At 33.8% G+C, this 16240-nt stretch overlaps 1 long non-coding RNA gene across 1 annotated transcript; it reads right to left on the bottom strand.

Annotated features, from left to right (window-relative positions):
- Positions 1-2334: 2334 nt before the first annotated feature.
- On the bottom strand, positions 2335-4049 carry LOC118681160 (uncharacterized). The gene is made up of 3 exons (XR_004976853.2): positions 3896-4049; positions 3172-3414; positions 2335-3112 (listed from the first exon to the last, which is right to left on the bottom strand). It is a non-coding gene; the product is annotated as an uncharacterized lncRNA (long non-coding RNA).
- Between the last annotated feature and the right edge of the window lie 12191 nt (positions 4050-16240).

The following is a 16240-nucleotide window of genomic DNA, read 5'->3' as shown; positions in this document are numbered from 1 at the left end:
AAATATCCTTTCCTACTACTAGGATTAATATGCATGTATTTTTTCCTAATAAAATATATTATTGTTTATAATAATCAACGGTAACTTTAAATTGTGAATCGGATGTATTTCTTTTATCTTAAATCGGAATCCAGTACTTTGATACAGTCATAAGTCTCTTAATTTGAGATTTTAACTTAGAGATAATTTTCTAATCTAAATGAAAATAAAATGTCGATAAAAAAATATTAAGTTTTTCCATAACGCAGTCAAAAAGCATAATTACCAATAAAAATAAAAATTAAATGTTGACTTTGAATCACAATAGTTACGAAATTTATTTTAATTTTTTTTTAATTTTTACGTGTTTGAGTTCTTCAAAACTATAAAAACCGACAATAGATAAATATCCATAATGAGCTCTATAAGTGAAGTGTCGTTATATTCAAAATGGAAAACAAAAATTCTTATTAGTTTTGTGACCTGCTTACTGTCAAATGACAAATTTGAGACAACATTTTGTGACTAAAGACTGGAGATTGTATCGTGAATAGTAGCTTGTCACAAATTGAGACTTCCAAATGTCTCAATAGTGATTAGAATAGTGCTTACTGAATTGCGATATTAGTTTGTACACAATAGCATTAGAGCAGCGTTCGGGAAAATATATTGGAGGTGGCTTGGCATTGTGGCCTGTGGTGGTACCCTCCGTAGCGTCGTTTGACTTGTTACTCCACAAGGCAAATCTGTTGCCGTTAATGGATTCAGTATTTTTATCACTTGGAGCGCCAGTTTGGAACTTTATAGAATTTACCGCCGATTTTATTTATACAACATTTCCTCTTTATATATAATATTAATGTAGCGGTGAATAACAATTTGGACAGATGGTTCTTTTTAAATGGTACACTCTCACCTTCTATTCTGCTTTCCTTCGCTGTCCCTACGTTCGCTGACGCCTACACGTAAGTTTGTTGTTGCTCGCTTGTTTACTTCTGCTTCTGCTGACGTTGTCCTCTGCTTCGACTTTTCTTCTTTTGTTGTTGAACGATGTGATGACTCATTTCTGTCAATTTGATAAATACATACCATACCAATATACATATTAAATTTAATTTTGGTTAATTGGAACACAACACTGACGGGACACAGCGTAGGTTGCAAAGTATAGCGTGATGTCAGAGTAAGATTGATTCTGGGCAGACGTGCGAAGTAGCAATCACCAACTCGAACATTGTAAGCTTAATTTTTTTAAAGACAGTATCCTAAACCATTTGTACCTTTCATTTTTTAACATTTGACGCTAACTAAATTGTAACTTTATTTCAAATAAAAAGGATAAAGTGAAGTCGCGTGTGCTATTATTATACCGGGGACACGAGGACCCCCAAAAATAGTGTCAAGTGAAAGATAATAATTATTTAATTATTACTCAATTTAGATATAGTATACAAATATAATATCTAAAAAAAAAAGGGAGCCCTGCCAGGGCCTACGGCTCCGTTTTGCGAAATGGTATTGATATTATTATTATGTTTTAATATGGTGTTTGTCACGTCCACAATTCATTTATTTTTGTTATGTATATTTATACCCTGAACAGGGTATATTAAGTTTGCCACGAAGTTTGTAACACCCAGGAGGAAACGTCGGAGACTCTAGAAAATATATACATAAAAGATCAGCATGATGAGCTGAGTTGATTTAGCCATGTCCATCTGTCTGTCCGTCTGCATGTATATATCCAAACTAGTCCCTCAGTTTTTAAGCTATCCATCTGAAATTGTCCACCTGTCCTTTTCTCACTAAAAAACTGCTCCTTTGTCGGAACGGCCGATATCGGACCACTATAGCATATAGCTGCCATACAAAGTAAACAATCCGAATAAAGTACTCGTATAGGAAACCTTTTAATTTGACGTGGTATCTTTGACACGATATTGGTATGAGTTATTCCCGAAAGCAACGATATAGTCTCCGAAGAATTTGTTTAGATCGGATGACTTTAGCATATAGCTGCCATACAAAATGAACAATCGGAATCAAGTACTTGTAGGGAAAACTCTTTCATTTGACGTGTTATCTTCACGAAATTCGGCATGAATTATTATGTAAGACAATACTGCAATTTCCTAAGAAATTGTACAGACCGGACGACTATAGCATACAGCTGCCATACTAACTGAAAGATCAGAATCAAATACTTTTATGGAAAACTCTTTCATTTGACGAGGTATCTTCACGAAATTTGGCATGGATTACTATTCAAGACAATCATCTGATCTCCGAAGAAATTGTATAGATCGGATGACTATATCATATAGCTGCCATACAAATTGAGCGATCGGAATCAAGTTCTTGTAAGGAGCCTTTGTATTTGTGGGTATAATAGCTTCAGTGCAACCAAAGTTAACGTTTTTTCTTGTTTTTAATTAGCTTTTCTTGCTTAAGTCTAGTTACTTGAAAAATTGGTTTATTACTTCGATATTTGTTTTTGTGATGATTGTAAGTAAACTCTTGGAGCAACTTGCCGGAAGATTCTTTTTCGCGTGGATTTTAGTTTTTTGCAGTCGTGGATTAGGTGTACTATGGATAATAATCCTTTGCAGAAGGGACATGGTTTTTTGGAAGTTCCTATCAAGAGGTAGTCCTGTGTCAGTTTACTGTGGCCTGTTCGTTGACAAGCCATTACTGGGGTTGTTTTTGGGTATGTAGCCTTGTGCCCTTTAGATTCAATTTGACGTATCGATGGGGGTTCTGCTGCCACTCTATTACCTCTTTTTCAGCTAAACTGCGAGCAATGGAATTTGACAAATTTTTTTGGTTCGGTTGTGTGGAAATTTAGGTATGCTGCTTTGCCTGCGGAACGTTCGACGGAGTCGGCGAAATCATTTCGCTTTTTTGACTTCGTTTTTTTTTGCAGCATCTGATAAGAAAATTTCTGATGTTGTTTAATAACGGGTTGTCATTGAAAATATCCTGAATATCCTCTAATAATTTTCGATTAATGACAGGGTTGACATCGTTTTATTATATTTGTGGAGTATGGTGTCGCATTCACGGGGATTTTTGGACTGTTTTTGCCTTTGTGGCGTGCTTACTGATTTGTAGCGTTTTGCAATAACTGACACACCTACGGATAGTTAATTTTTGTTTGATAATTCCGTTTATGGTAAAGGCGTTAATAAATACCGTGTTTAAGATTTTATTTTGTGAGTTAACCAGCTGTGGAATGAGTTTTTAAGTGGCATTACGTAGTCTGTCTCTTATGGATGGTATTCCGGCCTCCACTAGGACGCATTTGACAGGAGATGTTGAATCGTTGATACAAGGCGTACTTCTTGGTGGTATGGGGCATTTATTTGGTTTAGGTTGGTGTTTTCGCACCATCCGTAAATTGGGAGTCCATAATCGATTGTTGATAGTATTATTACTCTAGTGAAGTTTATTAGTTAATGAATGTTTATAAAAGATTTGTTTGTTGAAGATATTTCATGATATTTAATCTGGCAGTCAGGTTTGTTTTTATGCTAATAATATAAATAAAATAATAATTCTTAATATTTTCAGATCATTTACCATTCCGATAGGTTTGTTTTTGAACATAACATTAGTAAGGTGAAAATTTGTTTTTTTTTTGTTGTAGATGTTTAATATTTAAACTTTTCTATAGAGAGGGACGCGCCAGAGTGCAGTCCCTAAGTTAATAGTTTGTTAACATGTTTAAAAAATATGTTATTTACAATTTTTATATCTTTGATGTTGGTGAAAATTATAGCATCGTCTGCATTAAGCGAAAACCTTATATTTTCATGGTTTGGTATTATATTTGATACTTGTTCAAATGATCAAATGATCCTTGTGGAACACCATTGTATAGGTTGAAATGGGCTGACAAAGTGTCATTTTTCCTTACCCGAAAAGAGCGGTTTGTCATGAAGGCCTTTATGATGTGAAAGGTTTTCTGACCAAGGCTCCACTTTTCAAGCTGTGACAATATCGTATGTACACGTACACGATCAAACACCTTTTCGAAGTCTGTCGATTATATAGTGACATGATTTTTTGCGAAAGAGCGTTTAATGCGTAATATTGGATGTAGAGCAGAGAGTATGTCGTGCTTTGCTTGCTTTTGAATGCCACCGAAATGATTGCGACTTATTAAATTGCTATTGGATAAAACCACATTAGTCTTTTAACCAAGTTTTTTTTCAAAAATTTTACTCCTGCATCGCAACAGACAGATTGGGCGGTATCCGCGAATTTTATTTGTGGTTTATTGGGTTTGGGTAAAACGATTGCAGTGCGCCATATGTGAGGGTAGCGGCGAAAATCGTATATATTGTTAAGGGTGTGCAGGAGTCGTATTTTGACGTCAGTGGGAAGATGTTTGAGCATGCGGTAGGATATTCCGTCATATGCTGGGGTTTTCCCTTTGAAAAATGTATGATTTGGCTATAGTGACTCTTTTCGAAACCTTGTGATCTGACGAAAGGTTTTAGTCATTTGAGTAATTTGAGCACGTTTCTGCAAAGGAATTTGCTATTTCTATTGAAGAAATAAGTAGACTTTGATTGTAGTTAATTGATCTAATTAGTGTATAGGGGGACTCATGTTAACGATTTTATGTCAGCCCACATTGTCTTTGGTGTGATGCCGGTGATATGGAGGCTGTAATTTTTTCAAAGTTTGCTCTTATTGCTTCTTTCACTATGCGCCTGAAAAATGCATTGTCTCTTTTGTAGCATATAAGATTTTCAATTGTTTGGCATTCTTTGTAGTTATGTCAGCTGTTTTGTTTTTTTGGCGTAATGTGTTTAATTCGGAATTCCACCAATGAATGGAGTTTTTGTGGAAGGACGGACTTGTTTGAAGTATGGATACGTTAGTAGATTTCTTAATGGCTTTTATGATTTTGGCAATTTTTTGATTTATGTTAAGGCTCTAGAGTTTTTCAAAGGGGTTTTTGGATACTGTTTGATATAGGCTGCAGTTTTTTCGGTCAGTAATACATTTTGGGATAGGATTTTCAAAGTGAAAATTTCTTGAAACGTTAGTTTATACCGGGAATTATTTTCAATATAATTTTTAAGAGAAAATTAAGATAAATATCTTGCATTTTTATACTCTCGCAACCTGTTGCTACAGAGTATAATAGTTTTGTTCACCTAACGGTTGTTTGTATCACCTAAAACTAATTAAGTTAGATATAGGGTTATATATATATAAATGATCAGGATGAAGAGACGAGTTGAAATCCGGGGGACTGTCTGTCCATCCGGCCGTCCGTCCGTCTGTCCGTCCGTGCAAGCTCTAACTTGAGTAAAAATTGAGATATCTTTATGAAACTTTGTACACATGTTTCTTGGTACCGTGAGACGGTTGGTATTGCAGATAGGCGTAATCGGACCACTGCCACGCCCATAAAACGCCATTAATTAAAAATAAATAACTTGCCATAACTAAGCTCCGCAATAAGGTACAAGACTGTTATTTGGTACACAGGATCACATTAGGGAGGGGCATCTGCAGTTAAAACTTTTTTTTAAACAGTAGGCGTGGTCCCGCCTCTAATAGGTTTAATGTGCATATCTCCTAAACCGCTAATGCTATAATAACAAAATTCACTAGAAGCAAATGTTTTTGCACTTCTATTGACGGTGTGAAAATAGTTGAAATCGGGTGGCAACTCCGCCCACTCCCCATATAACGGTACTGTTAAAAACTACTAAAAGCGCGATAAATCAAGCACTAAACACGCCAGAGACATTAAATTTTATCTCTGAGATGGTATAAGATGACTTTATAGGAACCGCGTTCAAAATTAGACAGGGGGCGTGGCACCGTCCACTTTTAGGTGAAAACCCATATCTTGGGATCCGCTCAGCCGATTTCAACCAAATTCGGTGCATAATGTTCCTTTCATATTTCTATGTTATAGTGCGATTCTTTCACTTTCCACTATGCAAATCAGGTAACAATGATTATATCGGGGTAAAACTTTGCGTGAATAATGCAATTAAAGTATGCCACCTTGCGGCCAAAAATTGTCTAAATCGAACCAAAACTGTTCAAACCCCTAAGTACTAAATATGTGGACCCCAGTGCCTATTGTTGACCTTCTACCGAAAATATCAGTCAATCCACAAAGAAATCTCAAACGAGTATACCATTTGACTTTGCGAGAGTATAAAATGTTCGGTTACATCCGAACTTAGCCCTTCCTTACTTGTTTATTTATGTATTTTTTTATTTAATTTACCATCAATTATGAGTTAAGAAAAATAGTAGTTGAAAAAAGCTTCGATATATATATTTCCTTAGATAATTCATACATATGACATCATGAGGGCAGCACTAGCATATATTTTCGTTTTGCCGTCGGCATTTTCGTAATCATACACAATCAAAATATTTGACCTTCTTCCGTTGTTGGCATTTTTTCACTACCAGGGAATTGCGTTTATATGTAATGTACGAATATATGTAGATATGTCAAGTGCCTTGGTAAAAAAGTAACTATTTCTCCTCTTTCACTACATGTCGGTGTGGTTATCTTTCTCGCTCTCTCTCATTGCTTTTGCGCAAATGCTACATATATTTTACTGCTCTAATTCGCCAACTATTTTGGAAAGCAAAACTCTGTTAGTTTTTGGTTGACAGTGCCCTTTTTATTGGCTATTTGTTGGGTTAGCCCTCTGTTACTGAAAATAGTTTGTTGGGTTATTGCAATGGTTACCTATAGGTCACAGAAAATTGGTTGATAGGTTACCTCGACCGTTTCTATGGGTTTTTTGTTTGGTTATGTATTGATTACCCTTGCCTAATGTACTTTTTGTCTTACAAATATAATAATGGAAATTCTCATTTATTTTTATTTAGTATTTTTTTTTAGAATTTACGTGTTCATACACTATTGTTCTATTTATTCTTTCTATTTTTACAAACTTTTAGTAATTATTTTAGTTTAGCTTTTAATTATTAGCATTTATATATACATGTTTATATGTATATATTGTACATTAAAAACTAAACACATAACAGATACATCAATTTACTCATTTTTAATATTCGCAAATTAGGTACACACATATACCCTAACTACATAATACTTGTAGTAATTTTAATTATTTCATTTAGTACTTAATACTAATACGTAACTTAAATTTTATAATTTAAAAACTTAAAAGGTGATATTGGAGTCCAGCTTAAGAATTTTCGCCGAAAATATTTATTTTCTTATGTATTTGTTAAAGTAATGTATTATATTTTAAAAATAAATTCATGCAAGTTTGTACAGAATTCATATTAAAATTTGAGGGCTACAATATTTAACATGGTACTTAACATAGATATGTTATCTACGGCGGTTACCTTGGCTACACGTTAAGAAACCTCCAAAATTGTACTGAAATTTTAACATTGTTTACTTTCCATAACATTTTGTTTGGTTAGCTTAACATTGTTTTGGTAACAAAAAAATCGCTTCACATGGGTAAACTATATTAAAGTAGCCAAACAAAATGTAAATTTTCAGCTGATGACATTTTTTAACCGAACAAAAGATTTTATGTTAATATAAAGAAATCTTCCACTTTAAATTTGGTTTTAAAATGAACCAGAAGAAACTATTTTTAATAAAAATGTAAATAAATAAAGTATTCACATACACATACATATTCTAGAATTAATCATTTAATTACTTCTATTCAGTAAGCTGTCATTACCTCACATAAAAAGGTCAAATGACGATAGATTATGTACAAGCCGTAGAACTTCGGCACAGCATTCATTTTCTTCTCCACCGATTTACGCACAACCTCTATGCCCACCACATACAATATTTTTAAAATTTTTAGAGAAATTTCAATTGCATAGTTTAATAGTTAAATTTTTTACCATTTTATCCAATGTTAATTAGTTGGTTGAATCGGCATCAACAGAACTTTAATTCGAAAGATAATTTCTTCTTGTGTTTTGACGATATCCCATTACTTATTTTATTATTAGTGAGTTTATTTTTATACTCTCGCAACATGTTGCTACAGAGTATAATAGTTTTGTACACCTAACGGTTGTTTGTATCACCTAAAACTAATCGAGTTAGATATAGGGTTATGTATATGTATATGAACAGGATGAAGAGACGAGTTGAAATCCGGGTGACTGTATGATCGTCCGTCCGTCCGTGCAAGCTGTAACTTGAGTAAAAATTGAGATATCTTTATGAAACTTTGTACACATGTGTCTTGGTACAGTAAGACGGTTGGTATTGCAGATGGGCGTAATCGGAATACTGCCACGCCGGCAAAACGCCATTAATCAAAAACAAATAAATTGTCATAACTAAGCTCCGCAATAAGATACAAGACTGTTATTTGGTACACGAAATCACAATAGGTAGGGGCATCTGCAGTTAAAAAATTTTTTTAAGTGGGCGTGCTCCCGCCCCTAATAGGTTTAATGTGCATATCTCCTAAACTACTAAAGCTATAATATCAAAATTCACTGGAAGCAAATGTGTTTAGCACCTCTACCTACGGTGTGAAAATGGGGGAAATCGGGTGACAACCCCGCCCACTCCCCATATAACGGTACTGTTATAAAATACTAAAAGCGCGATAAACCAAGCACTAAACACGCCAGAGACATTCAATTTTATCTCTGGGATGGTATTTGATCACTTCATAGGAACAGTGTTTAAAATTAGTTAGTGGGCGTGGCACCGCCCACTTTTAGGTGAGACCCCTTATCTGGGAATCTGCTTAACCGATTTCAACCAAATTTGGTACATAAGATTCTTATATTCTTATATTTCTATGTTATGGTGCGAAAATGGACGAAATCGGATTACAACCACGCCTATTTTCCATATAACACCATTTTAAATTCCACTTGATTCTTTCACTTTCCACTATGCAAACAAGCAACAATGATTATATCGGCGTAAAACTTTGCGTGAATAATACGTTTAAAGTATGCACAAAATTGCCTAAATCGAACCAAAACTGTTCAAGCGCCTAAGTACTGAATATGTGGACCCCAGTACCTATAGTTGACTTTTTACCGTAAATATCATCCATTGTGTTGGATATATAATTGAAATTCATATAATAGAATAAATAAATGAAACCATCGATATTAGTATGTCTTTGTTTCAAAAATGGGTTGAATCGGATCAATAGTTCTTGTAGCCCTCATATATATAATATAAATATTCTTGAAATAAAAAAATCTTGAGGGTTAATACCACCCTAAAATTCCATATACTACTTATAATGCTTTTCGTTATTCTAATTAGTTTTATGCCGAATATGTGGGTCAGTGGGTATTACAATAATATTTTTTTTTATATATAAAATTGCTTAAAAATATGTTCTCGAGTATAGCTGAGCAATGTCAAAATTAATATATTTCTCTATCCCCTATATATATATGATTTCCGTCTTTCCACCTGACTTTACACCGTTCCGGTTGATCAACGTGATATTTCAACAAAATTAAGTGGAAAAGATTTCTTAAAAATTATGTGGTTTGACGCTGAATTAGAATGAAATTAGTATATACTAAGTCTAAACCTCACACCTTCATATAATGAATTCCGATTCTCTGGTTGACGTTTGCCACCTAAGCTTATAATATAAAATTTAGCCACTTTGGTGGAGTTAATATCACATTCATACTTATGTATATCTCACTTCAAGCAATAAAACTGAGACTAAGTTTATAGCCTTTAATATAAGTCAAGAAGATACCAAATTTGATTGTAATTTAATCACGATATCATTTAATAATGGATGTTTAATTCAACATGTTTTAATATAGGGTTTGGGGGAATTTTCTGGTCTTTGATTTTCCCAGCTCACATGTACTACTTAACATGTGAGCTGGGAAAATCAAAGACCAGAAAGTTCCTTGGTATGATTTTTTTCTCATTTTGATAATTTAATGAAATTAAATGGACAGTTTTTCTTAAATATAATGTACCTATATCGCTGCATATGAATGAAATTGGTCTAGACTTTGTTTAAACCTTATAACCCTAATATACTGATTTCCGCTCCTCTGGTACAACAGCAAACTCATATACCCCACATATTAAATCTAACCCCTTTGGTTCAGTTTATGCCACATATACACGTTTACACCATAATAATAACCCAACGATTACCCTCCTCCCGCCCAACCGACGCGAGGGGCGCAATCCGCATACGTGCGGAATTAGCCGAGTCCGAAAAGGCAAGAGAGTTTTTTAAGTGTTGAGATCTAAAACTGCTCAGCTACAGAAACAAAAATTTCAACAGCTAAGATCTAAAGTTACAATATAATAAATTGTTACATTTTCATTTATTAAGAGAAAACAATAAAGTCTTATTAATTTTGAAAAGTGAGTCAGATAAGTCAAATGTGCTGGAATGAGAATTAAAATCATGACATATACGGCGGAATGGCTCGTTTAGTTCAAAATTTAATCTACAGGATTTTAGCAGTAAAGGTCTAATCTGCCTCGAAAGGCGAACCGGGATATAAAATTTAATTTCAGACAGGAGAAAAGAACTGCAAACAGTTCCATTCAAAAGTTTCACTAAGAATATTATGCCAAGCATTTCCCTACGACTAGAAAGTGTAGGTAGATTAATAAGTTTTAAACGACTAGTGTATGGAGGTGGACTTTCTCCAGCATCCCATCGGAAATGCGCTAAGGCGAAAAGTAAAAATTGTTTTTGAACCTACTCTAACTTGTCAGGAAGGATTTGGTAGCTAGGGTTCCATACCACAGAGTCATATTCCAATATAGGTCTAACCAAAGTTGTATAAAGTGTTTTAGTAATATACGGATCTCTAAATTCTTTACACCAACGTTTAACAAAACTGAGGACAGCTTTTGCTTTCAAGACCATGGTATCAATATGAAGACTGAAATTAAGCTTAGGGTCCGTATTAACTCCCAAATCAACATAGTTAAAAACTTGCTCTAGAATATGGTGTTTTATTACATAAGAAGAGGGGTGCACATATCTACGGGAAAAGCACATCGTCTTACATTTATTGAGATTCAATGGCAAATCATTTCTATCACACCATGCAACCAAATTGTTTAAGTCTGTTTGCAACAGACACCTTTCCTCAGTTGAAGTGTATGATTTAAAAAGCTTTACGTCGTCAGAGTATAATAACATTTTTACTGAAGAGATATGGTTAATAAACAACAAGAAAAGAATCGGGCCAAGATGACTACCTTGCGGAACACCTGAAGAAAAATTAATTGTATCTGAAGGTGTATCCTCAAATATCACTCGTTGTGTTCTATTATAAAGATAGGAAGATACCCATTAAAGGAATCTTGGCTGAAAGCCCAGCAGATCAAGTTTATGTATGAGAATCGAGATATTTACTTTATCGAAAGCTTTGCTAAAGTCTGTGTATATAACATCCGTATGCTTATGTTCCCTAAAACCCAATGATACATGGTTTACAAATTCAAGAAAGTTTATTATGGTCGAATTCCCTTTACGAAATCCATGCTGAGATGAGGAAATTAACGGAGAAATCGAAAAGGTTATATGGTCAGGGATGATAGCTTCAAAAAGTTTATGTATAACTGATAGTTTTGCGATACCTCTATAGTTTTCAATGTTGGATCTAAATCCACTTTTATGTAAAGGGATTATAAATGACTGTTTCCATATTGAAGGAAATATACCGTGTTTAAGAGAGGAATTAAATATCCTTGTCAAAGGCAAGTAAATATATTTGGCACTAGTTTTTAGGAAGCATGAGGGTATCATGTCTGTCTATTATTTAAATTAAATAGGACGTCTTCTTCAGAAATAATTGGAGCGTTAATTAAAGTATTCGAACACAGCACTTGCTGATAAGAAAAAGTTTTGGAAGAATTATTACAGTAGTTTGACTTGAAAAATTCTGCAAACATATTGGATATAATATCATTGTCACTTGTAATGATAGATTTGTATTACATTGCGGACGGAAATTTGGAAATCCTGCGTTTGGAGTTGACGAAATCATAAAACGATTTTGGATTACTTACAATATTTTTTTTTACTTTATTTAAGTAATTATTATAACATTTTTTGTTTAGGTCAAAATATTGTCGACGCAATAGAGAATATTTAGAATAGTCGACAAGTGAACCGGTTTTTTTAAAATGTTTAAAGGCTCGAGTTTTTCTGTTTTTCAATTTATATAACTCTTTCGAAAACCACGGACTTATACTTTTGCTTTTATTAACAATTACTATTGGAACATACTTTTCAAATAATTTCATAATAATGTTATTAAAATATACAGATAAGTCCGAATGGGGTGGTATATAAGATAGGGTTAAATAAATAAAGCAACTATTAACGTATACTCTAATACATTTAAATTCAAATGAGTCGGTCCCTGGAACAAGAATATTTTCAGATGGGATAGAGGAATGCACGGCAAATAGAACACCTCCACCGACTCTGTTCAGTCGATCACATCCAAAAATTTAAAATTCGCTGTTTAAAATCTCATTATCAAAAATGTGAGGTTTTAACCAAGTTTCGGTAAATCCAATTATATGGAAAATAAAATTGGAACTGTTCATATACAAGTAAGTTAATTTTGTATTAAGACCTCTAACATTTTGATAATAAATGCTTAGCGAATTTCTACCAATCAGCTTGTTATATCGGTGGTTGCTTTTGGTAATTTAACAATGTTTTCCTCAGTTTGACTTCTAAGTTTAGGTTTAAATTCGCGTACAAAAGCCCCAGGTGGCCAGAATGAACTATCTAAGATCTTTTTGAATGTTTCAAGAGATACGTCTATTTTAAACGATGATATACTTCTATCATAATTGAAGTTAAATTTACGTAAGTATATTGATATCATCGATTTTTAAGCGTGACGAAATGTAAGATTTAATGTCCTCCACCAAGGTATCTTTGGCAAGTCTCGAAATAAATATAGACTTTTTAGGTGGAATAACTATCAAATTATTAACTGATGCTACTAAGTTAATAGGGGGAGCCTCTGGAAATGTGAGACACTTATTACTATTAGATAGAGCTTTTGGGGAATTGAGCTCTTTGGAAGTTGACGGCTTATCACCTTGAGGGCAAGGAGAAGAGAGATTTATTAGGTCATTGGGAGGAGACGTTCTTTTCTTTACAGAAGAACTAAGTGGTACTTCATCGGAAGGACGTTTACGCTTAGGAGCAGGTTTAGAGGATTCGTGAGAATCATTCAGGCACTTAAAAGATTTGAACAATTTTTCATAGTGCCTAAATTTTTCAGTGAGGGTTACAAGACCACGACCGATTTCGTTAAATCCATTGCGTGTCTCCCTATAAACTTTAAATAAATCGATTTCAATAGATCTACAATTTAAACAGGACCAACGCAATCCCTTACAGTCGAGAATAGAATCTAAGATTCTACCAGTCAGTCCAGCACATTTAATATGGGCAAGCCCATCACAAAGCCAGCATGAAACGTAGCGATCTGACTCGCCTTTAATGTTACAATTGGGGAAGTTACAAGACATAATAAACCAAAAGAATGAAGATCAAATAAAAGAGAAAGTAGAACAAAATTTAATAGATAAATAATAAATTAGTGTGTTAATGAAATATTAATAATAATAAATTCAATTAAGAACACTTTTTTTTTTATCAAAGTTTAAAACCAAGACAATTTGAAAAAGCGAGCAGTTTTAGAAGCACTGGAACAAATAAAAAGCTAAACGCAAGACAGCTGTGAATAAAGAAGTAAATAAGATAAACAAAGAGAGAAAATAGAATAAAATAAAACAATATGAAACAAAAAGCTGATTCGGCACCAAAAATTCGAAAGTTTAAACTTTTTAATACCGCACAAAACTTAAGAACATTTAATAATTATCATGAAACTGGGAGTTTAATCACTAAAAATTGTATTAGCACGGTAAAAAAATCAATTAAACTTCAAAATTTTTTAAAATAAAAACACAAATGTACACAGCCAAAAAATTACAGCTTAAGAGCTTGAAGTGTTGCCAAATACCATGCTTGAGTTAAATAGCTTCTTTTATAAAAGTTAACATTTCGGAGAAAAAATAGTATTGACAAAAAATAAATCTATGATCCATAACATAAGTTAATAAGATACCAAATAATAATCGAGTAATGAATATTGAATTCTTTCGCAACATTTTTATACTTTCGCAACATGTTGCAACAGAGTAGAGTTTTGTTCACCAAAGAGTTGTTTGCATCACCTAAAGTGATAGATATAGATTTCAATATTCATATATTTCTTCTAATATTTGCCAGCCATCATGTTGAACTTATTATAAAATATACCAGACAAAAATGCTAAAAATATAAATATAACTAAATATTATGTATTATTATGTTAGTGAATAGCTAAGTAATATATAGGTATACAAAGGTACGTAAGCTATACCAACATGTTGCAAGAGTATAATAAATATCAGTACACTGTGTTTGTAGTTTCAGTTTCACTAGATGTCTTTACCAGCAAAGGTTCAAACTAATTTTAGTGTATTAGTTATACAGTGTTTAAAGTATTATTATATACAGTGACGAGAAAAACCGTATTATATACAGTGGCGAGCAAACACATATACATATGTGCACCAATATACCATAGTACCTATACACGGAACAGGAAAGGAGTCATAGCAAGGACTTACAAGGAATTACAGTGAAAAAGAGCAGCACCTAGGATCCAACTTTTAACACCCGGACGGACTGAATTATATAAGTATTATCTATAAGTATTTTATATATTAATCCATGTAATATTAATGAATTATGCCTAGATTAAGTAGAAAATCTATATTTCTAAGTCGTCTTCAGAATAGAAGACGTATGAGAGTTCTTCGTGCAAACTCTTTATATAAAGATAGTGAGCAGTCACAAAATACTGTAAGTCACGCTAATCGTAGATTAGATTCCGATGTACGTCTATCCGAACAAATTATCAATTCAAATCTACATAGAACCAGGCGGGAAATTCTCGAGGTACGGTCTTTTGAACAAAATTTAAATACTGTTCAACATAGAACAAGGCGGCAGGATCCGCAAATTCGCTCTGAAGAGCAATTAAGAGATACTCGAGGTCATAGGTCTCGGCGTGAAAACCCCGAGGTTCGATTTGTTGAGCAAGTTGTAAATACTGTTCAACATAGAACAAGGCGGCAAGATCCCCAAATTCGCTCTGAAGAGCAAATAAGAGATACTCGAAGTCATAGGTCTCGGCGTGAAAATCCTGAGGTACGTTATGATGAACAAAGTAGGAACACTAGGGATCATAGAGAACTTCGCGCAAGAAATCCTGAGTATAGGAATTTAGAGCGCATTCGTGATCAAATGTAAAGGGAACATGCAAGAAGAAATCCTGAAATAAGGAGAGAGGAGCGTGATAGAGAAACATAACGTCGACAGCTTAGCAGTGCCGTCTTAAACTAAGCTGGGGCCCTTGGGCACATCAGAATTGGAGGCCCTTTTGGGAAGTAAAAAACGCTAATTATACTAACATTTTAAAAATAAGTTTAATCATTTATTAGATTATAGAAAATCAAATAAAGTATGATGTTATAAATATTATGTCATTAATGATATTCGAATGCTGCTGTTTTTTGGTTCTGATTACGATAATGGTTTCTTTCGGGATTACTGTTCAACATAGAACAAGGCGGCAGGATCCGCAAATTCGCTCTGAAGAGCAATTAAGAGATACTCGAGGTCATAGGTCTCGGCGTGAAAACCCCGAGGTTCGATTTGTTGAGCAAGTTGTAAATACTGTTCAACATAGAACAAGGCGGCAAGATCCCCAAATTCGCTCTGAAGAGCAAATAAGAGATACTCGAAGTCATAGGTCTCGGCGTGAAAATCCTGAGGTACGTTATGATGAACAAAGTAGGAACACTAGGGATCATAGAGAACTTCGCGCAAGAAATCCTGAGTATAGGAATTTAGAGCGCATTCGTGATCAAATGTAAAGGGAACATGCAAGAAGAAATCCTGAAATAAGGAGAGAGGAGCGTGATAGAGAAACATAACGTCGACAGCTTAGCAGTGCCGTCTTAAACTAAGCTGGGGCCCTTGGGCACATCAGAATTGGAGGCCCTTTTGGGAAGTAAAAAACGCTAATTATACTAACATTTTAAAAATAAGTTTAATCATTTATTAGATTATAGAAAATCAAATAAAGTATGATGTTATAAATATTGTGTCATTAATGATATTCGAATGCTGCTGTT

This window comes from Bactrocera oleae, chromosome 3, assembly GCF_042242935.1.
Source record: "Bactrocera oleae isolate idBacOlea1 chromosome 3, idBacOlea1, whole genome shotgun sequence".
Taxonomy (NCBI): Eukaryota; Metazoa; Arthropoda; class Insecta; order Diptera; family Tephritidae; genus Bactrocera; species Bactrocera oleae.
The sequence above is the reverse complement of the archived record's forward strand: the minus strand, read 5'-3'. Positions and strand labels throughout refer to the sequence as shown.